The sequence below is a fragment of the Triticum urartu genome, chromosome 4A, assembly GCF_056163025.1.
Source record: "Triticum urartu cultivar PI428250 chromosome 4A, HENAU_Tu73, whole genome shotgun sequence".
In the NCBI taxonomy this organism is placed as follows: Eukaryota; Viridiplantae; Streptophyta; class Magnoliopsida; order Poales; family Poaceae; genus Triticum; species Triticum urartu.
Window position 1 is genome coordinate 550678897 of NC_141876.1, and position 25057 is coordinate 550703953.

The following is a 25057-nucleotide window of genomic DNA, read 5'->3' on the forward strand; positions in this document are numbered from 1 at the left end:
GAGAGGTTAGGGTTACACAAGGTCGGTTACAAAGGAGGAGATACACATATCCGTATTGCCTAGCTTTCCTTCCACGCCAAGTAGAGTCCCATCCGGACACGAGATGAAGTCTTCAATGTTGTATCTTCATAGTCCAACAGTCCGGCCAAAGGATATAGTCCGGCTATCCGGAGACCCCCTAATCCAGGACTCCCTCAGTGAGGAAGTGGCCCGGCTCTTGGCGGCCGGGTTCATTATTGAAGTCTTCCATCCGGAGTGGTTGGCTAACCCGGTGCTCGTGCTTAAAAAGAACAGCACCACGCCAAGTATGTGTGTGGACTACACGGAGTTAAACAAGGCTTGTCCAGCTGATCCTTTCGCTCTTCCTCGTATTGATCAAATCATTGATGCTACGGCAGGTTGTGAGCGCTTGAGTTTTTTGGATGCTTATTCTGGGTATCATCAGATCAAAATGGCGGTTAAGGACCAGGAGAAGATGACTTTTATTACTCTGTTTGGAGCCTTCTCCTATGTATCTATGCCTTTTGGGCTTAAGAGTGCCCAGGCGACTTACCAGCGGTGTGTGCATAACTGTATTCACAGTCAGATTGGGCGCAATGTTCATGCTTATGTGGATGACATCATAGTGAAGTCCAGAGAGAAGGTGACCTTGATAGATGATCTAAAGGAAACCTTTGATAACCTCCGGGTCTACAAGATGATGCTTAACCTGGCCAAGTGTGGTTTTGGAGTACCAACAGACCAACTTTTGGGTTTTTGGTTTCTAACAGAGGCATCGAGGCTAACTTGGAGAAAATCAAAGGAATTACATCTTTGGCTAAACCGGCGTGCATCAATGACGTTCAGCGGTTGGCGGGTCGTGTTGCTGCATTAAGCCGGTTCATAAGCCGGTTAGGTGAGAAGGCCATACCGCTGTATCAAATGATGAAGACAGATGATTTTGTCTGGAGTGATGCTGCTCACTCTGTCTTTGAAGATTTGAAGAGACAGCTCGCTGAGCCGCCTGTTCTTGCTGCTCCCATTGTTAAGGAGCCCTTATTGTTATATGTGGCTACTAACACACGCGTTGTTAGTGTGGCCATTGTCGTAGAGCACAAAGAGGTTGTCAAGGAATATCCGGTTCAATGGCTAGTTTACTACGTCAGTGAGGTGCTCATTGAGTCCAAACAGAGATATCCACATTGGCAGAAACTTGTTTATGGGGTGTTCATGGTGAGTCGGAAGCTTAAGCATTATTTTGAAGGTCATCCCATCACTGTGGTTAGCTCTGCTCCTTTAGGAGATATTATTCAAAATAGAGAAGCCACAGGACGATTTGCCAAGTGGGCCATTGAACTTGGGCCTCATGGTTTAAAGTATGTGCCACGTAATGCCATCAAATCTCAAGCACTAGTGGACTTGATTAATAATTGGACAGAGCTGCAGATGCATGAAGAGATGCCGGACAACACATATTGGACTATTCATTTTGATGGGTCCTGGCAATTAGAGGGCTCGGGGGCTGGAGTTGTTTTGGCTTCCCCTCGAGGTGACAAATTTTGTTACGTGCTACGGTTGATATTTCCCTATACTAACAATGCAGCTGAGTATGAGGCCTTGCTCCATGGTCTTCGGATGACTAAAGAGATGAGCTTGAGCAGGGTAAGGTGCTTTGGTGACTCAGATTTGGTGGCTCAACAAGTATCAGGCAAGTGGGATTCCAAGGATCCTCTCATGGCGGCTTATCACCGCGAAGTTGATGCCATTGCGGGACATTTCAAGGGTTACCAACTGGAACACATTGAACACAGAAAGAATGAAGCGGCTGATGCTTTAAGCCGGCTGGGGTCTCAGCGTAAGCCGGTGACACCTAACACTTTCTTAGATGTTCTGCATAACCCTTCTATCAAGTTGCCTATAAAGGAAGATCTAGCTGTTCCAGACCCAGAAGCACAGTTGGTGGCGGCTCTTCACGTCATCCCAGATTGGACAGTGCCATATTTGGCTTATATGACCCGGGGCGAGTTGCCTGAGGATGAGACTTTGGCTAGACAGATAACCCGACGGTCTAAATCAATGACAATTGCCAACGGTGAGTTGCATCATCGCAGTGTCACCGGGGCATTTCAACGCTGTGTCTCTCCTGACGAAGGTCAGAAATTCTTCGTGAAATCCATGAAGGGGATGTGGCCATCATGCCGGTTCAAAATCTCTTGTAGCCAAAGCCTTCCGTCATGGCTTTTACTAGCTGACGGTTCATGCTGATGCGGAGGATCTGGTCAGTAGGTGTGACGATTGTTAGAAATTCGCACGGCGGGCACACGTGCCGGCTCAAGAATTGTGAATGATTCCAATTACTTGGCCGTTTGTAGTCTGGGGGCTCGACATGGTTGGACCTTTCAAAAGATCCAAAGATAAAAAGACGCATCTTTTGGTGGCAGTTGACAAATTCACAAAGTGGGTTGAGGCAGAGCCGGTTAGTCAGTGTGATGCAGCCACGACGGTTCAATTCATGAAGAAGGTGATCTTTCGTTTTGGCTTTCCATACAACATTATAACTGACAATGGTACTAATCTGTCCAAAGGGGCTATGGAGGAATTCTGTCAACGTGAGCATATCCGGCTTGATGTTTCATCAGTAGCTCACCCCCAATCCAATGGTCAAGCTGAAAGAGCCAATCAAGAAATATTGAAAGGTCTCAAGCCCCAGCTTATGGTTCCTTTACAACAGACGCCGGGTTGTTGGGTGGAGGAGTTACCCTCTGTGATATGGAGCATCAGTACTACCCCCAACAGGTCTACGGGTTATATGCCTTTCTTCATGGTTTATGGAGCAGAGGCAGTCCTGCCTAGTGACATCTGCCATGACTCACCCTGCGTGGCGGCTTACATTGAAGCTGATAACGAACAAGCCCATCAGGATGCACTTGACCTATTAGATGAAGAGCGTGACTTAGCAGCAGCCCGTTCGGTAATTTACCAACAGGACTTGCGCCGTTATCACAGCCGCCGAGTCAAATCCAGAACATTTCAGGAAGGTGACTTGGTGCTCCGGCTCATCCAGGATCAAACTGATGTGCACAAATTATCCCCACCTTGGGAACGGCCTTTTGTGGTTAGCAGGAACTTGAACAATGGGTCATACTACCTTATCGATGTTTGAGAGCACAAAGACTCACGTAAATCGAAGGAGGAGACCCGCCGGCCGTGGAACATCGCTCATCTTCGGCCTTACTATACTTGAGCCACCGGCTCTCATGATGTACATACTTTGACGTTGTATATATTATGATAAGTAATAAAGCAGGACCTCTGTCCTTTTTTCATCCTCAATAATCACATGTCTTCATCATGGTAAATTCAAAAAGACCAATTGGGGGCTGATTGTGTTCAAATCTAGCTTAACCCTTTGGTCCGGCTTATGATCGTATTCGAATCTAGCCGTTAAACCATATGATCACTAGGGGGCTTCCTGTTCAAACATAGGTCGTATTCGAACCAAAGAGAACATAGCTGTCGGTACCCTCTTGATCGGTGCAATGCCAAACTCACTAGGGGGCTTCTTGATTGTATTCGAATCATAGCTTAACCCCTTTTGGGTCCAACTAGTATCGTATTCGAATCAGGTTCGTTAAAAACCTCTCAAGGTCATTTGGGGGCTTCCTGTCAAACATAGGTCGTATTCGAACCAAAGAGAACATAGTTGTCGGCACCCTCTTGATCGGCACAACGCCAAAGCCATCGGGGGCTACATGATCATATTAGAATCCTAGCTTAACCCCTTTGGTCCGGTTTACTGATCGTATTCGAATCATAAGCCTCCATTTTTTTTGTGTTTGACTTACACTTTTCGAAAGACAATCTTCGTTTTTTATTCTGCGGCTTTTTCGTCTCGATCTAAGTATAAGTATGGTTTCAATTTAACTCGGCTTGGTTTTTTGACGATAAATCGCCAGTGTATGACAGTCATCATACATATGGAAGTGTTGGCTTCTAAAGATTGGGTTATCACCCTTACTGTTCGGGTCACATAAGCCGGCAGTTCAGATTCAAGATCACATATATGATATTGCCGTTGTGTTTCAAAGTTAAAATTCATAACAGGCTTATCTATGTCTCTTCAATCAGAGGTTCTTCAGCCTTAATTATCCTTACATCCAGCCTTAATGATACAGTTATGTTAGTTTCCATGGTTGTGTACTGGGCGTTTTAACCCGTCCGGCGATAAACCGCCAGGACAATTTTCATACCTTACATGCAGGAACAGATTCAAACACTACTGATATTGTAAAGGATGTAAGGCATATCTTCACATGACGGATAAAGGTGTTGTACGCAACACAATATGCACGATGGCATAACAGAACACGAAATTTCAATGCAAGCCTATTACAAGGCGTTTGGAGCCCAAAAAAGGATCAAACTGTTTGTCTCGCGTACAACAGATGATAAGTTAAGCCGGTTCATAAATAGTGGCCTGGCTAACTTGATGGTTGTGGCTCATCCCTCGCCGGTTCATCTTCCTCCACCATCTGGAATTTGGATTTGGTCCAGACAAAGCCACGTAGGGCGATAGATTCAGCCTTGTCATCTATCAGACCAGATGGGTCAATCTCGGGGGCAAAGGTGTGCTTACGGTTTAGCAGGATTAAATCCATCATTTTGTATGCAGGAGTTGCTAATCTCTTATTTTCAATATCAAAACCCGGCTGATATTTGTCAAGTTCATTCTCATTGACAAGGATTGTAGCACATGGGCGAGTTTCCTTCTCGCAGGCAGCAAAATCTTGTTGGTCAAAAGGTGTTCCATCTTCCTTGAGACTAGTATATCCTCTCATTATATCATCCAGGTCTAGCTCTGGCATCCAGGCTTTAGAGCGGCTTAAAGCCGACACAGCTCCGGCTCTAGCGCAGGATCGCTTGATTTCTTGGAACCTAGCAGGGAAGACGGACAACTTTTTCAAGACGTTGCTCAATAAGTTTGGCTCTTGGTTCACTGGGAGATAGTAGCAAGAATCCGTTCAGCTCCGGTGTACAATTGCTCCACGAGGGTGTAAACCACCTTCAGCTTTATCAATAGATCTTGGCTCAAATTGCTTCTCCTGGGACCTTTGTAGATTATACAATGAGTTAAGCGGCGGCTTATGTTATGATGACAAGGATTCATTTTGAATAATTAACAACATGACTTACCAAAGATGGCGGAGACCATCTGAGACACACGGTTCTTTAAGCTGGTGAGTTCAGCGGTAACTTTTTGCAGAGCCGCCTCAGCTTTTTCGGCACGATGGATCAAGGCAGTTTTTTCATTAGCCCAAGCATCCTTTTTTGCACTGAGGTTGGTCTTTGGTTTCTCTGTTTCAGACACACTAGCCTGCAATTTGGATTCAGCCTTTTGGGTCTCCTTTTCCTGAGCCGCCAGCCGGGTCTTCGTCTCATTCAGTTGTGTATCCAAGTCAGCTATAGCAGACTACAGGCAGCACAGGTTTATCAAAATATGTTCAAAAGAGGATTACAAACAATTAAAGTCCCAAGCACTTTGCCAAGCAAACACACTTGGCACTTGGGGGCTAATGTCTGCTAAAGCAATTTTTTCTCTTCTGAAAAGTCCCAAGTGTTTTACAAGTAACAACACTTGGCACTTGGGGGCTAATGCATGTTGCTCAAAATTTTTTCCTATGAGCCGGTTAAGCTGTCAACAGTTTCAGCTAATACGTGAGGGATACGAAGCTACGTATTGTTTTTCCTATAGTGACCGGTTTAGTCATGCTGATTAAGCTGACCCTTGGGGGCTAGACATGCAGAAGTACATTATTACTAAAATCTGGTTTAATGTTTTTAAACTAGACTTGAAAGAAGACTAGAACGGAAGCTTATAAATGTTTCAAGTCTACAGATCATTCAAATTTTATCATAATCAGAAGACTTGGGGGCTGGTAGAGTATATAATACATGAAATCCGGGGAATGTACCTCATATTTTTGCTGAATCTATTTGACCATCTCAATTTCTGAGTCTCGATTGGAGTGCGCTTGACTGAGATAGCCAGATAGCAGATCACTTATACTCGGATGAGCATAATGAGAGACGTCAAACCTCACTTTCTGTCTCTCCATAACTTCTTGCTTGGCGGAGTGTTTTGCCAGCGCAGTTGGGTTTCCCGACTCAACGAATCTGGAACCAGTAATCAAAATATCGTCACCATGGTCTCTGGCGGCTTAACTGAGCTTGCCGGTTCAACAATTGAGATATCATGAGCGGTTTCATCAAAAGACGGCTCAGGAAAAACCGGATGAATATTGACAACAGGATCCTCCGGTGCTTCAGACTATTCTGGTACAAGAGGCGGCTGCTCAGATTCAATAGTTTTTGGATCCTCAGCCGGTTTTGACACCTTTGCTTTTTTAGGCTTTGCTTGACCGCTATAAGAAAATTTGTGCTGAGTCACCATGGTGACAAACATATAAAGGAACATACAGAGAGGCAGTTATCTTTACCCGTGGGCAGTCTTGAAAGCCGGTAGATGAGTCCGTGAAGATCACCAGAAGAATGAGATACCTCCTACAAAGTGCAATCACAGTTAAGAGAGCAATAGAATAAACTCATTGGTAAGGGCAAAAGGTCAAGGATGAAAGAAACCTCATTTTAACGTTTCCGAGGAGTCTTTGGTAAACCGGAGAGTAAATTGTCGTCTCCATCGGTCCGGCTATGGCAGCGACTCTCATGCTGCTGTCGTTTCAAAAGAAAAGGAGGATCTAAATAATCCAAGGGGTGTGAAAACCTTACTTTCCAGATTACCCGCCGAGGTATCTGTCTAGGTAAAGGTTCTGAGTCGGAGGAAATAATAGTTACCTCGTCTTCGACTGCATGGCTTGTTGCCGTGTCACCCTGATAATAGTCAGTGTCAATAAGGTTACTAAAAACTGGCCAAGGGAGTCAAGAGCTACCTCCGACTCAGAGGTGTCATCCAGCTTGAGTAACTCAGAAGTGGTTTGTTTCTTCCTAGATTTTTTGTTGGTCTTCTTGGCGGCTATCATAGCAGCTTTAGCTTTTTTGGTAGCCTCGTGGTCATATTTGGCTTTCCAAAAATCAGATTTGGCCTGGGAAAGGATAACATGTTGAAATCTGTTCGAAATACTTAACTACCGAGGGAGAAGAAGTTAAAAGGATTTACCTCTGGAGCCGGGTTAAGCTTGCAGAAAGGATTTAAACCCACAACGCTGCAATCTTCATATTTACTGTTAACAAGAGTGCTCTCCATTTCAATGATGGCCTCTTCGGTCAGACGTAGAGGACTATGGCGCAGAGGGTCATGTGTTCCTTCGGTATAATTACACATCAAGCCGGGTCGGTGGCTTAGAGGGATGATCCACCATGCGACCCAGCAGCAAACTAAGTCAACGCCAGTTAAGCCGTTTCCCAGCAAAGCTTGAACCTTTTTGATCTTTGGCATAAGTTTCTTGCGTTCAACGGCAGTTAGTTTATCAGGGATGTTGTAGGTGGTGTCAAGATGCTCCATATGGTAACCCAGCATCGGTTTTTCATCAGAAGGTGAGGTGTCCTGACAATATAACCATGTTTGATTCCAGTCCTTGGGATGGCTCAGTAAAACTATTAGAGGGAATATGGCATCTCGTCGGCACTGAATTGAGATCCCGCCAAGCTCAATGCTGGGACTGTTGGTGTCTTCATTCTGGCAGTTCAAATAAAAGTATTCTCTGAAGAATTCAACAGTGGGTTCTTCTTGCAGATAAACTTCACAGAGAACTTGAAATTTATAGATGTTGGATAAGGAATTGGGTCCAATATCCTGTGGATGAAGCTTGAAGAAATGCAGGATATCTCTAAAGAATTTTGAGCCAAGCGGCGTAAAGCCCCGGTTCATATGGTTGGTGAAGACAATGATCTCGCCGTCCTTTGGTTGTGGTCTTTCTTCGCCTAGGTTAGGGGCATGATAATACATGACACTTGTTTTAGGTAAATACCCAACGGTGACAAAATCTTTCAGAGTGTTCTCGGTGACTATGGAAGGGACCCAGTTGCAAGTTGTCATCGTCTTTGGCGGCATGGTGAAAGGGCAATCTAAAAGAAAGCAATTCACTGGCTTAAATTAGTTGGTGGGATTGGAAGTTAAGGTTTACAATGCATGTTTATCATGACGGCTTAAACAATGGGCTAATGATATATGGATAAGCCAGCTAAACCGGCGGTTCAAGATCTACCAAGGCTGTAATTTGCTAAGTGCCAGGACAAAAAAGTTCCACAGATTAAGGGTATAAATTTGGATCTACCATTTTCAAAAAAGGGAGATAAATTCATCTTCAAAATAACGGAGGAAGAACAGAGGAGTCCTAGAAGCAATCTGGTGCAATAGGGATATGTTCTAATGTTTAAATAGGCACGAAAATTACGGCCGCACAAGATTTCATGGCTTCTTTGGGTCTAATCTATGGATCTAGGACAAAAGGAAAGGAGGGTAGTGACGAACATCCATGAACTCTGACGAACACCGACAAAACCCTAGTAACAGATCTATGACCAGGGAAAAGAAGCTTACCGAGATCGTCAGGGCAGCAGAATGGCGCCGCAAGTTTCTGGTCTATTCAGGGCGATGCCGCGGCCGGAGTTGAGGCTGGAGACAGGAGGTCCGCGGCGGTGAAGCTTGAGTGGGTCGGTGCGTCGCAAGGAAGGAGAAGGAAGGAGAAGGAGAAGACCGAATGGCAGTGTGCGGTCCTATTTAAGGGGAAACAGGCAAACAGACAAGTGCGAAAAACGAGGAAGTCAAACAATGGTTATCTAGCTAGATGTACGCCTTGATTTTCGAGAAGGCATTAAGGCAAAGATCCGTGGAAGATGACATCATTGTAGTTTTCCGAAATTTTTAGAGATGACGTCATGGCGGGTTATAACGTTTTCACAGTAGATGAGAAAGGATTTTTTTCTAAGTCTTTAAGATTGACATGAACAAGTTCAAATGAACCTGGGGCCTAATGTTGGGGATATAACTATTAGGCATGTCCCACCCAGGAGGGGCCGGGTCATCCCTATGACGATTCACCATAATGAAGCCCAAGATTGTATGGCGGTTCACATATAGGCTTAGTATAAGGCCCAGGCCCGAAGGCGGCTCAAGGCCCGTAGAGATAAACCGCCGTATGTACATGACTTGTATTATAAGGCAGGAATAGTTAGAGACCGAGCCGGATAATGTTTATGAGCCGGCCGGGACTCTATAAGCCGCCGGGCATCAGCCTATGTATATAAAGGGACGACCTGGGCGGCGGTTGAGGACAAAAAAACAACAGATCAAGAGCCAAGTTAAGCGTATTCGCTCCTTGGTTATCGAAACCTAGCAATATCACCTCAACTGGACTAGGCCTTTACCTTCACCGCAAGGGGCCGTACCAGTATAAACTTCTCATGTCCTTTGTCCCGTTTAACCCCTTTAAGCTTCCTAGTTGCGATGGCTCCACGATTAAGTCCTTTCACTAGGACATCTACCGTGACAATTCCACAATAGTCATCAAATCACATAACTCATAATACAAATTGTCATCGAACGTTAAGCGTGCGGACCCTACGGGTTCGAGAACTATGTAGACATGGCTGAGACACGTCTCTGGTTAGTAACCAATAGCGGAACCTGGATGCTCATATTTGCTCCTACATATTGTAGGAATATCTTTACCGGTCAAACCGCATAACAACATACGTTGTTCCCTTTGTCATCAGTATGTTACTTGCCCGAGATTCAATCATCGGTATACTCATACCTAGTTCAATCTCGTTACTGGCAAGTCCCTTTACTCATTCTGTAATGCATCATACCGTAACTAACTCATTAGTCACATTGCTTACAAGGCTTATAGTGATGCATTACGGAGGGGGCCCAAAGATACCTCTTCGATACACAGAGTGAAAAATCCTAATCTCGGTCTATGCGAACTCAAAAAACACCATTGGAGACACCTGTAGATAATCTTTATAATCACCCTGTTACATTGTGACGTTTGATAGCACACAAGGTGATCCTCCGGTATTCTGGAGTTACACAATCTCATAGTCAGAGCAACATGTATAAGTCATGAAGAAAGCAATATCAATAAAACTAAACAATCATTATGTTAAGCTAACAGATGGGTCTTGTCCATCACATCATTCTCTAATGATGTGATCCCGTTCATTAAATGACAACACATGTCTATGGTTAGGAAACTTAACCATATTTGATTAACGAGCTAGTCAAGTAGAGGCATACTAGGGACACTCTATTTGTCTATGTATTCACACATGTACCAAGTTTCCGATTAATACAATTCTAGCATGAATAATAAACATTTATCATGATATAAGATATATAAATAAAAACTTTGTTATTGCCTCTAGGGCATATTTCCTTCAACTCTGTCTCCTAAAGAGTTGGATGACTGGCAGCGACTTGTTGCTTGCATCCCTCTGCTCTTGGAGGGGGAGGGATCGGTGGTCTGGCCCCATTCGGCCTCTGGTTGCTTTTATGTTAAGTCTATATATTCCAAACTAATCTCAGGGTCCCCTACGTCTAAATTTAATATTATCTGGCACACACGAGTTCCCCTTAAGATTAAAATCTTCCTATGGCAAGCGTTTCATGGCAGGTTGCCTGCTGTTGATCAGATTCGCGAACGGAACGGACCTGGTTCGGATAGGTGTGCTTTGTGCGGTGTGCTCGAAGATATGGAGCATATCTTCTTCTAGTGCTCCCTGGCCGAATTTGTGTGGTGCTGTATCAGGTCATGGCTTCACTTATCTTAGAGCCCATCATCCTTTGCTTCCTTAGGGTCCTGACCAACGGCTTGTCTGGGACCTCTGAACGAGTTTTCTAGGTGGGGTTTGCAGCGATTTGTTGGTCGCTGTGGACTACTAGAAACAAGTTTACTATCGAACACTCCTTCCCGGCTAAACCTGTTGACTGCTTATTTAAATCTTGCATATTCTTGCAGAAGTATAGATCATTGACTAGGGACACTGACCACGAGGCTTTTGATGTGACGACTTCAAAGATTCGGGCTACTGCTTCTTCCTTGTCGCGCTGACAACCTGGAGTTTAATGGAACTTGGAGGTCCCCTTGCTGCGGTGTTCTTAGTGGTCTGGCCTGCGTGCAATGTATTGCTTGGGAGCCTCTATCCGTACTTTATTTACTTTGTGCGCCTTTTGGTTTTGGCTACTTGTCTGTTTGTCTGGATAACTTTGCCTGGTGGCTTTGTTTATAAAATCGGGCTCATGACTTTCATCTAAAAAGATTTTAGAACTGGACACTCCGTTGACTTGGTGAAGAGACTAATTCTACATCCTAAAAAATGCTCCTTGGGGGTAACTACAATTGGAAGCAAAAAGTGTGGATCAATTATTACCTTTTTGTCCACCATGGAGCTTGCGGATGGATTTTCCCCGTCGACTGTGCGGATGTTGCATCCTCACTACTGGCACGCTCCTCAACCACGGCAAGACGATCTCCATATGGCGCAGTAAATGGTGCTATCTTAGGAGTGCCACGTAAGATAAATGATGAGGTGGCTGAGAGAAAACTCTTAAGAAAAGGCATGCCTTCTCTTATTTAGGAGAAGACAAGAGATGATCTCTTAGCACAATATGTCTCATCACGTTTTTAGGAATGACTAGTTATTGAAGATAAGGCTAAGAGATGATTCATTGTAGACAGCTTTTTTATCATCTCTAAATTACATGCAAGACTTAAGATAAGACTATCTTATCAACCATTGTACATGCCCTTAACACATGTACCATCGGCCCACATCATTAAGTTTGTCTGTCTGTCAACCGCCCTGCGCACCAGTTGCCGCAGTTCGTTCCCCGTCCGCAGGGACGTTATGTATATATACACCTGCGTCGTTCGTTCCCCGTCCGCAGGGACATTATATGTATATATATATACATACAGGTGCGTCCCTTGTATTTTGGATCTACACTACACATTTTCGTATGTCGCACTGCATAAATGCTGACACAGATCCTATAGACCAACTGGACATGCAGGATATAGGGTGTATTTGGTTCTTTTATTTTCTTATTATTAGTATTATTACCGTTCATCTATCCACAGAAGCTGCAGGTGCTGCCATGCTCACTGACACAGTTTTCTAGGGCATCATTTGCCCGGCCCGCCTCCATTATCGCGGTGATATACAGACTTTGTAAGTGCTTCAATACAATTCAGTACATACAATACAAGGCCACAAACTCATATTACAGGTACCAAGGTAGAAACTAATGGCTACTTTAGTCAATGTTGAAAACTAGTCTTTTCTCCTCGCTTGACGTGTTGATTAATGTGTATTTTTCTCTACAACGCAGAACAAGACAACTCTCTCACTCCTCGTTGGTTGATTAATGTGGTGCACTAAAACCAACCTTCTCACCCCCACATGCACGCATGGGGTATTAATGTCCTCGATTGCTAGTACGAGGCAAACCTCATAAATTTTATCTCGATTGGTGTTAGTTGCCTTGTATAGCTGCAAATTCTAATTTCGATAGTGGCCTTGCATACAAAAATGGAGGGAGTACTAAGGATTTCCTAATCTGGTCCTCCTAAATAGTTCTGGCCATGGGCAGCCCGGCCCGGACGGTCCGACCCGAAAAAGCCTGACCCGACTAAGGGAGTCCTGGATTAGGGGGTCTCCGGACAGCCGGACTATATCCTGTGGTCGGACTGTTGGACTATGAAGATACAAGATTGAAGACTTCATCTCGTGTCCGGATGGGACTCTACTTGGCGTGGAAGGCAAGCTAAGCAATACAGATATGTATATCTCCTCCTTTGTAACCGACCTTGTGTAACCCTAGCCCCTCCGGTGTCTATATAAGCCGGAGGGTTTTAGTCCGTAGAAAAACGTACAACCATACCATAGGCTAGCTTCTAGGGTTTAGCCTCTCTGACCTCGTGGTAGATCAACTCTTGTAATACACATATCATCAAGAATAAATCAAGTAGGACGTAGGGTTTTACCTCCATCAAGAGGGCCCGAACCTGGGTAAAACATCGTGTCCCCTACCTCATGTTACCATCCGCCTTAGACGCACAGTTCAGGACCCCCTACCCGAGATCCGCCGGTTTTGACATCGACGTTGGTGCTTTCATTGAGAGTTCCTCTGTGTCGTCGCCATTAGGCTTGATGGCTCCTTCAATCATTGATAGCGATGCAGTCCAGGGTGAGACTTTTCTCCCCAGACAGATCTTCGTATTCGGCGGCTTCGCACTGCGGGCCAATCATCGAAAGTTACGCCCCTAGCCACCTGGTAAGGTTTGGAAGCTTAACCTACACGGATGATATCCGCGGAGACTTGATCTTCGACGGATCCAAGCCCCTGCCTTTTGCGCCACACAACCACGATGAGTACGATTTAGCTCTACCATCGGACAGTGTTCAGAAGATTGCACCGGCAACCACTCCGACCCTCAATTCGGAACCAGTCGCGCCATCGATGGACGGGTGGATAGACCCCGCCACGGAAGCCGTATCCTCAGCGGCGATCGAGCCGAATATCGACCTTACCTTTCACGAGAGCCGTGTTGCCAAACTGCCGGATCCTTCTCCGACCATGGACTCCGAACCGCCTGCACTCGTGCCTATCGAATCTGGCTGGGCGCCGATCATGGAGTTTACCTCTGCGGATATTTTTCAGCACTCGCCCTTTGGCAACATACTAAACTCTTTAAGGTCTCTCTCCTTGTCAGGAGAGTCCTGGCCGAACTCCGTCCGGCAGGATTGGGATGCGGATGACAAAGAAATTCGCCACCCACCCACCACCCACTTAGTAGCCACTGTCGTTGACTTAACCGACATGCTCGACTTTGACTCCGAAGACATCGACGGTATGGAGGACGATGCAGTAGGCGAAGAGGAACCACTGCCCATAGGGCACTGGACAGCCACCTCATCATATGACATATACATGGTGGACACACCCGAAGAAGGCAATGGCGATGAGACAGCGGAGGATGACCCCTCCAAGAAGCAACCCAAGCACTGGCATCAGCGGCGCCGCTCTAAGTCCCGCCAAGGCAAAAGCGGTGATACCGGCACCGGAGATAATAGCACTCCAGACAGTGCCGAAGACAGCAACAATCCCCTCCAGCAAGATTTAGAGCAGGAGGATGGAGAAGCCAGCCCTCCTAAGAGAGTGGCAGATGGAGAGGCGGAGGATGATAATTACATGCCTCCCTCCGAAGACGAGGAAAGCCTCAACGATGACGAATTCGTCATGCCAGAGGATCCCGTCGAACAAGAGCGCTTCAAGCGCCGGCTTATAGCCACGGCAAATAGCCTTAAGAAAAAGCAGCAGCAGCTTCAAGCTGATCAAGCTTTGCTAGCTGACAGATGGACTGAAGTCCTGGCGACCGAGGAATATAAACTCGAACGCCCCTCCAAGAGTTACCCAAAGTGCATGTTGCTACCCCGACTGGAGGAGGAAGCACCGAAACCTACATCCTCGGCGTATGACGCGGCTGATCGGCCACCTCGTGGCTGTGACAGAGAGGCATTCTAGCCAAAAGCTCAGCCCATACCCCAACGCCATTCAAATAAAAAGGCATGGGGAAATACGCTAGACCTGCGAGACGTATTGGAGGACAAAGCAAAACATGCAAGATCGATCTACAGATCATGAGGGCGCGCCACTATGCGAGACGATAATCATCACGCCGGATACAGTAAAAGTAAGTCCAGCAGGGCCGAACACAGCGGGCAAGACTCATTTGAGTTGCGTCGCGATATAGCGCAGTACAGAGGCGCCGCACACCCCTTATGCTTCACAGACGAAGTAATGGATCATCAAATCCCAGAGGGTTTCAAACCCGTAAATATAGAATCATACGACGGCACAACAGATCCTGCGGTATGGATCGAGGATTTCCTCCTGCACATCCACATGGCCCACGGCGATGACCTACATGCCATCAAATACCTCCCACTCAAACTCAAAGGACCAGCTCGGCATTGGCTCAACAGCTTTCCAGCAGAGTCCATTGGCTGTTGGGAAGATCTGGAAGCCGCATTCCTCAACAACTTTCAAGGCACTTATGTGCGACCACCAGATGCCGATGACTTGAGCCACATAATTCAGCAGCCAGAGGAATTGGCCAGGCAATTCTGGACACGGTTCCTAACAAAGAAAAATCAAATCGTCGACTGTCCGGATGCAGAGGCCCTAGCAGCTTTTAAGCACAACATCCGCGATGAATGGCTCGCCCGACACCTTGGCCAGGAAAAGCTGAAATCTATGGCAGCCCTCACGACACTCATGACCCACTTTTGTGCAGGAGAGGACAGCTGGTTGGCTCGCAGCAATAACATATCAAAGAACCATGGTACTTCGGATACCAAGGACGGCAACGGCAGGTCACGTCACAACAAACATAAGCGCCACATTAACAGTGACAATACCGAGGATACGACAGTCAATGCCGGATTCAAAGGCTCTAAACCCGGTCAGCGGAAAAAGCCATTCAAAAGAAGCACTCCAGGCCTGTCCAGTTTGGACCGTATACTCGATCGCTCGTGTCAAATACACGGCACCCCCGACAAGCCAACCAACCACACCAACAGGGATTGTTGGGTGTTCAAGCAGGCCAGCAAGTTAAATGTCAAAAACAAAGATAAGGGGTCACATAGCAATGACGAGGAGGAGCCCCGGCAGCCGAACACCAGAGGACAGAAGAGGTTCCCCCCACAAGTGAGGACGGTGAACATGATATATGCAACCCACATCCCCAAGAGGGAGCGGAAGCGTGCGCTCAGGGACATATATGCGTTGGAGCCAGTCGCCCCAAAGTTCAACCCATGGTCCTCCTGTCCGATCACCTTCGATCACAGGGAGCACCCCACTAGTATCCGTCATGGCGGATTCGCCGCACTGGTCCTAGCACTACTAGGGAAAAGCCTATGCACAAAATCTTACCAGCAGCGCGCTTTAAAATAAGGCACTGCTGCTAACTAGCAGTAGCGCTCGCGCACAAACCTCGCTGCTGAAATGAATGTATCAGTAGCGCGCCCACTCTAAGACGCGCTACTGCTATAATTGCCACGACGCCGCCGCGAGGCTAGTTCTAGCAGCAGTGTGCTTGTATGAAGAGCGCTACTGCTACGGACCATAGTAGTAGCGCATTTACACAATAACCGCTACTGCTAAGTTTACTAAAAAAATTAGTCCCACCTTGCTTCGTGAAGAGAGTTTGTATCACCTTAAATATGTTACTTCTCAAACTTTCACAACCACTTGGTCTTCATTGAACTCGATGTGTAAAATTTGTGGCCGCAATATGAGTCTTCAGCAGTTCCTAAACTGGTGAGGACTCATATTGACAAATCAGATTGTACACAAAAATATCATTGATGATCAATGTATTTTTGATGTCTATTTTTACATGCTCACACATAGCAGTAGCGCGCTCTTTGTGAAAGGCGCTACTGCTAGGTCGTTTAGCAGTAGCGCCTTTTGCTATAGCGCGCTACTGCTAAGCCATTCCATCTCCCCCACTCTCCGACCTATCCGATCCACTCACACTCACTTGATCTCCCCCTCAACCCCCACGCCGGTCCTCCCATGTCGCCCCTCCTCCGATCTGCGCCACCGCTACCTCCTCCTCCTCGCTGGACTTGGTACCAGCCTCCTCCTCCGTCCTCCCTCTAGTAGCCGTTGGCCGGCCCCTCCTCGCTCTTCTTTCCTTCTCCGTCCTCCCTCCACTCACTACTGGCTGGCCCCTCCTCGCTCCGTCTTCCTCCTCCGTCCTACTATCTTCTCCCTCCTCGAGTCGCCCCTCCTTCTCCCTCCTCCATCCACAACCCCTCCTCCCCGCTACATTTTGATTTAGTAGGCTAGTTGATTTAGTTGATTCAGAACATTTTAATTTAGTTGATTTAGTATGTAGTTGATTTACTTGATTTAGAACATCTTGATTTAGTTGATTTAGTAGGCTAGTTGATTTAGTTGATTTAGTAGGCTAGTTGATTTAGTTGATTTAGAACATTTTGATTTAGTTGATTTAGTATGCTAGTGGATTTAGTAGGCTAGTTGATTTAGTTGATTTAGTATGAACCATTTTATTGTTATTTTTCTGTACATGGATAGATAGATGCTTTTGTTTTTTGTAATAAGTTATTTTTTGGCAAAATGTAGGTGCCAATTTAGTTAAATTTGCCACTTGTTTTTTTAATCAATTATCTTAGGCAAGTGGCCAGATGAGATGAAATGTCTTGGTAGTTGGTACCCTTATTTGGTAGATATTTGTGAAAAGTTTTTTCGGCAATATGTGCCACCGAAATGCTTTGTCCATCAAATTGCTTCTCGCGGAAGAACCAAAAATATCACATGCTACTGTTTTTCTCTCCTGTGAAGTGAATCATTAATCCTTTGCTCATATTGCTTTAAGAAAATGGCACCACCACCACCACCACTATGTCGACTATGCAAGTCAAGGTGCAGCAGTAGCCTTGCAACTGGCAAGCAGTTCGGCATCAACTTCCAGCCGAGTTTTCGTCATGCGCGGTAAGAAATTAGATGAAATGTAACAACTATTTTATTTTTAGTGTTGGCATTACTGCATTGTGTCATTTTGCTTTTTTTACACAGATCGTCCCATGCAATGTGAGGTTGAAATTCAACAAGCTGACAGGAGACACTATGACATTTGAGGCTCCTGGGGGCGTACACTATGGAGGTCGAGAAAGGATGCAATATGTCGCAGATTGGAGGAGATGGATGGGCCCGTTTCCTTTCCCACATGTGTCTTACTGGTGGTGAGTTGACCAGCTTCTCCTTCAGAGCAGAAAGACCCAAGCTGGCTGTCATTTATCTCAACCTGGTGGAAGATGACGAAGATGATGAAGATAATGAGGACCCACTCGATGAAGATGATGAGAACCCACTTCATGAAGCCATCATAGCTCAAAGAATGAGGCTGAGCGAGGAGGAGGTGTGCAACCTATGGGACATAATTCCGCCACGTGATGACTTTGTCGGGGTGCCATTCGTGACCCGCCTGACAAGTACCATGGTCGATCGGCATGAAATGGTATGTTATATGTACTGCCTGTAGTAATTTGATGATATATATATGCTTTATTGTTATACATACAAATGCAAATTATTTGATGATATGCTTAGCGAATCCGATGATATGCTTAGTGTAGAGTCCAATGATATGCTTTGTGGAATCTAGTCGATGATATGCTTTAGTGTAGAGTCTGATCACATGCTCTTATTAGTGTAGAATCCAATGAACTATTAATAGTGTAGATAATCCATATATACTTATTAGTAGAATTCATGATTAGTTAGTACAAATGCGTAGTACTGTGTCTTTTGGTAGTGTAGAAATCTAGACTTAATATAATTTATTTGCAAGAGTATGTGCGAGGCTATTTATTAATTGATATGTTTTTCTTATTCAGAAATTGCCAAAGAACCTATCTGTGAGTTGTGGTATCGAGCCTGATGAAGAAGGCTCAGCTGGAGTACGCCTTACCGCAAGGGGCTCCGTCGCCACCTGTACTTACCGCATGGACACAGACGGTCGCACACACTTAAACTCGGTTGGGTGGAAGAGATTCCTCGTTGGCAAGAATCTCTGTGTTGGACATGCCATCCTAATTACTATCAGGAACACCCACCGCCCAGGCTTGAGGATGATGATCGTCGTCGATATCATCTAGAACTACATGTGTGTGTGTGTGGCTATATCATCTAGAACTACATATGATGATCGTCGTCGATATCATGTAGAACTACATATGATGATCATCGTCGATATTATCTAGAACTACATATGATGATCGTCGTCGATATCACCTTGTACTGCTTGAGGATGCATGTTGAGTATATATGAAATTATTATCTAGTACTCCCTCGGTTCCAAATTACTCGTCGTGGTTTTAGTTCAAATTTGAACTAAAACCACGATGAGTAATTTGGAACCGAGGGAGTACTACCTAGTACCTATAATGCTTTATGAAATTGATATCTAGTAGTACCTAGTATCTGGAAATTGCTGTTTATTGAAGCTGAAACGGGGTAGGAAGCCGAGGGGAAATGATGAAATATATAGCAGTAGCGCGGGGCAAGGAAATCGCTATAGCTAATTAATAGTAGCACATTCCGAAAACGCGCTGCTGATACAGTCCAGAGTAGTAGCGCGTGTACGGACCGTGCTACTACTAACAGTTAGCTGTAGCGCCTTATTGGTAGCGCGGCTACCCGCGCTGCTAATAGCCCCAAAACCCGCGCTACTACTAGGGTTTTCCCTAGTAGTGTAGACCCAATCATTGACGGATTTCACCTCACTCGAGTTCTTATGGATGGCAGCAGCAGCTTGAACCTGCTTTATCAGGACACAGTGCGCAAAATGGGTATAGACCCCTCAAGGATCAAACCCATGAAAACGACCTTTAAAGGTGTCATACCAGGTGTAGAGGCCCATTGCACAGGCTCAGTCACACTGGAAGTGGTCTTCGGATCCCCGGATAACTTCCGAAGTGAAGAGTTAATCCTCGACATAGTCCCGTTCCGCAGTGGCTACCATGCACTGCTCGGGCGAACCGCATTTGCGTGATTCAATGCAGTACCGCATTATGCATATCTCAAGCTCAAGATGCCAGGACCTCGGGGGGTCATCACAGTCAATGGAAACACAGAGCGCTCTCTCCGCACGAAGGAGCACTCTGCGGCCCTCGCAGCAGAAGCGCAAAGCAGCCTCTTATGGCAATCTACTAGTTCGGCGATTAAGGACCCGGATACCTTCAAGCGCGCCCAGAGTAATCGGCAACAGGACTGCCTGGCACATTCCAAGATCGCATAGCAATGCGGCCCCACCCCGATCCCAGCCAAACAGCGAAATCTGTGCCACGTGTACATAATTACGCATTAAAAATACCATGGGCACAGGTGGGGAGGGGGGCATGACTACGACACGCTCCAAGACGCGGCTTAAACCGCACTAGGGGCTTCCCGCTTTGTTATTTTTCTCTTTTAGGACTTTAATCTCTGGAAACTCTATCTGGTAGCATGATTGCCGAACACATGATGCAGCAACCAAGGAGGCAGAAATCTACGTCACACCACGGAACTCCCAGGTGGATTACGATAACGAGTGAAATACTTGCTTTAATACTATTCCTTAGCTTGCCCTTGGAAGGGACATGTCAAACAGTCCTACTTTTTGCTTATCGCACTACTTGTATCATTCTGCTTTAACGCACCTTTTTGAATAAACAATGCATAGCATTAAGACTATTATTGCATTCTTCCTTTATATATATATATATGTTCATTCATGACATCTAGCACCCGTACACTCTGGTACGGACAATACACTAGGGGCTTAAGCATACCCCATAATATGGCGTGAGAAGTCCGAACACTTTCGACAGTGCTACACCCCGAACTTATAGCATTATATGCATCAGCTCCGAATCATGTCTTGGGTCAATAGTTGGGTTTGCCCGGCTCCCATGTTTTGGTACCTTACGTTCCACTATATCGGCTAAGGTAGCACTGGGAGAACTACTGCGATTGTGCCCCGGTTCTGCTGGGCTAAACACCTCAGTAGAGAAAGCTAAAACTGGCTGTCATGATGAGGCGAGAGACTGGTCGCTGTTCGAGTGGTTTCAAGTCCCTAAAGACTTATGCCGCTTAGAGCGAGGAGTCGGCCCTGTCTAGCTTAAGGCGTGTATAGCGCCCCGAATTCGGCCTTCCGAATACTAGGGGCTTCACCGAAATTTAAAATTATAGAATTCTATGGCTAAGTGAGAGTGATAACCCATTATAGTCCGATTGCCTTGTTCGTTGTGCTGAGCACCTCCCTCGAAGGACCCAAAAATGGGAACAAGAGTGCTCAGGTTTATCCCAAACACCCCAACACTCGTGGCATGGGGGCAGAAGCCGACGACTAGCCATCTCTCAGATTTGATAAACAGCCAAACAGAAGGTAATATTTTAAATTCAAACAAACGTTGCATAGCGCATATGAACAAGTTTTCATAATATACGATCACACAAGCAAGTTTATTCAAATATTACATCTTTCGCACACTCGTCCGCTACAAGACGGGCACCCTTTAGGACACCCTCATAGTACATCTCGGGGTGGCGATGCTCCTTGCCCTGCGGTGGCCCTTCCTTCACCAGCTTCACGGCGTCCATCTTGGCCCAGTGCACCTTCGCACGGGCGAAAGCCCGGCATGCACCTTCGATGCAGACGGACCGCTTGATGACTTCCAGCCGTGGGCAGGCATCCACAAGCCGCCTCACCAGACCGATGTAGCTATTGGGAAGGGCGTCGCCAGGCCACATCCGTACTATAAAGCCCTTCATGGCCTGTTCGGCCGCCTTGTGCAGCTCGACCAGTTGCTTCAGCTGGTTGCTCAGAGGCATCGGGTGTTCGGTCCCAGTATACTGAGACCAGAACAGCTTCTCCGTTGAGCTTCCCTCCTTGGCCTGGTAAAACTGTGCGGCATCCGACATGCTGCGGGGCAAATATGTGAATGCTCCTGGAGAGCTCCGGACTCAGGTAAGTAACAAGTAATTTACTTTCACATGCTTGCTTTGCATATTGAATGCCTTACCCGCCACTATCTTCTTCATCACATCAATCTCCTGGAGGGCCTTTTGGGCTTCAGCCTTGGCACTCTTTGCACTCTCAAGGGCCGCGGCAAGCTCGGACTCTCGCGTCTTCAAGTCAAGCTCCAACGTCTCGTGCTTCGTCACGTGTAACGCCCCGAGACCGATGTGCCAGGTGTCCTCCAGTTATTCGTTGTTGTTGCCTTGTCATTGCTTGCGTGTCATGCATTGCATATCATGTCATCATGTGCATTTCATTTGCATACGTGTTCGTCTCATGCATCCGAGCATTTTCCCCGTTGTCCGTTTTGCATTCCGGCGCTCCGTTCTCCTCCGGTGGTCCTTTCTACCTTTCTTCTCGTGTGTGGGGATTAAACATTTCTGGATTGGACCGAGACTTGCCAAGCGGCCTTGGTTTACTACCGGTAGACCTCCTGTCAAGTTTCGTACCATTTGGACTTCGTTTGATGCTCCAACGGTTAACTGAGGGACCGAGAAGGCCTCGTGTGTGTTGCGGCCCAACACCCTTCCAAAGTGGCCCAAAACCCACCTAAACCTGTTCCATCATCTCGGTCATTCGATCATGATCGTGTGGCCGAAAACTGCACCTCATTTGGACTCTCCTAGCTACCTCTACCTATAAATAAGTGATCCCCTCCGAAATTTGCGGTCTAACCCTAGCCTTCCCCTACCTTGCGCCACCGGACAAAAATCCCCGCCGCCAGACATGTCCGCCCTCCACCTCGCTCCGGCCAATGGCGTCGCGCCACGTCACCCCGCCGCCAGCCTATCACGCGCCGCCACCTCACCGTCTCTCTCTCCTCCCGCCGCGGCCCGCGGAGCCCATCCTGGTCCCGCGCAGGCCCGGACGCCGCCATCACCGCCCGCAGGCGCCTGCCCGTAGCATCGGGCCCAAGCCGCCGTTCGTCCTCCACCGTGGTCCCTCGCCAGGGAACCGCGACGCCGCCGCCCCGCCATGGCCGCCCTTGTGCAGTGCCACCGCAGGCGCCGTGCGACGCGCCGTTGCCCCTGATCCGGCGATTCCGCGCCTGGATCTCGCCGCCGCGGACCAGATCCACTCCGCCCCGACCTCGTCCCCGTTCCTCGCGTACTCCGGCAATCGTCGCCGATGCCATACGCCGCCGCCAGGTCCCTGTCTCGATCGAGAGATCGGGACGAAGACACCCAGCGGCCTGTTCGCTGCCCTTCGCGCATGGGCCTCCACGACAGCCTCAGCCCACCGCACCGAGCGGGTCCCGTCCGGCCCACCTCAGCCTCGGCCTACCTCTCCTTCATCCTGGGCCGAGCCCAATCAGGTGAGGCCCCGCCATTTACTTATCCATCTCCGTGGGCAATTGTTACTATGTTGCGCTCACCCACAGACGTGGAATTTGACCAAGTCTCCGAGATTTCCATGTTTAAAATGCCCATGTTCAACGCATCATAACTATGCATCCGTAGCTCCGATTCATGCATATAGCATATCAAAATGTTCGACTCAAAGAGTACATCATTTCATCTTATTGCATCATTTTCATTTGAGTTCATCTTGATGCCCGAAATGCTGTTAGAAGAGTGCTACTTGAGATAATTGTCAGATCTGCTGCTCCAATTAGATATTTGTCATTTTTGCCATGATTATTGTGTGCATGATATGCCCATGAGCTCTACATGTGTTTTGTTAAATGCCATGCCATCTTTCCAGAGGTGCTACCCATGTATTTTTGTGATGTGTGTGGTGACTAGCACAAGCTTGCAAAGTGAGGCACTTGGTAATGCTGATTTCAGGGACTTAGCATTTCCACTAAGTCCTTGACCTGTTTATTTCATATGGCCATATGTTCATGTTGTTTCCTAGTGGTCCGTGCCTCTTTTGAGGATGATCAGTAAGGACGTTTTGTTAATCTTGTAGTGCTCTATCCATCCATGTCTTTGTTTGCAATTATGGAGCACCCTAGCTTGAGTCAATCGAGCTCTACTTTTGCTACTTCGTGAATCTAGGCAGATTGTCTACTTGTTAGCGATTTTGCCGAGGATGTTGTAGTTGATCCGTGCATGCTATGCTATTGTTCTTGCCATGTCTAGCTTGAATTTTGTGTATTCTTGATGGATGTATGCTTAGCTTGTCATGACTTGCTCCGTAGTGAGTGCATCGAGCTCGTAAACATGCCTACTTGATACCTGTTTCAGCATGCTCCAGTTTTCACAAAGTCTGTGATCTGATTATGTTTTTTGCCATGTTCACATGCTTGCAATTGTATTTTCTGATCCCTTTTGGCTCAAGGTCACTAAGGGACTTTTGTTAAGCCCTTTGAGTAGCTCCATGACATGCTTTACTTTGCCATGTTTAGGCCCTGTAGCATATAGTTTTCATGCTCCAAAGTGTGCTACCTGATCTGAAATTCCAGGCTTGTGTTAATTTCACTAAGTCTGAAATCTGTTTACCAAATGCATTTTTGCCATGCTTGTTTGGACCTGTTAATGGATGAATTGGCCGTAGCTCAGTGCTAGACTTTTGTTAAGCATCATGAATGGATTCCTGCCATGTATTTTGATGCCATGTGTGGGTGCTGTAGCATGTTCATCTTGTTGCATTTAGATGGTCACTTGCTGTATATCGCAGACCGGTGCCATATTTGTTTTGCTCGCCATTTCCAAACCGTGACTCCGATTCCGGCGTTCTCTATATCGTTTTCAAGCGATTTCATCTCACATTTCCAGTGGCACACTTGGGTTTCCAAGTTGAGGCCAGGTTCATTCATTCCCTTGCAAATCATGCATATGCATCGCATACCGCATCCCGCATATCATATCATGTTCATGTGTGGTTTGTTTACTTTGTTGTGTGCTTCTTTCCGGTGTTGCTTCTTCGGGTTGGTACCGATTACATCGCGTTTGTGAGGACCCGTTCGTCTACTCCCGTTTGTCTTCTTCATGGACTCGTTCTTCTTCCTTGCGGGATTTCAGGCAAGATGATCATACCCTCGAAATCAATTCTATCTTTGCTTGCTTAGTTGCTCGCTCTTTTGCTAAGCCTATGCTGCGATACCTACCACTTGCTTATCATTCCTCCCATATTGTTGAACCAAGCCTCTAACCCACCTTGTCCTAGCAAATCGTTGTTTGGCTATGTTCCCGCTTTGCTCAGCCCCTCTTATAACGTTGTTAGTTGCAGGTGAAGATTGAAGTTTGTTCCATGTTGGAACATGGAGATGTTGTTCCTTGTTGGAACATGTTTTACTTGTTGGCATATCACAATATATCTTATTTAATTAATGCATCTATATACTTGGTAAAGGGTGGAAGGCTCGGCCTTATGCCTGGTGTTTTGTTCCACTCTTGCCGCCCTAGTTTCCGTCATATCGGTGTTATGTTCCCGGATTTTGCGTTCCTTACGCGGTTGGGTTATAATGGGAACCCCTTGAGAGTTCGCTTTGAATAAAACTCCTCCAAGAAGGCCCAACC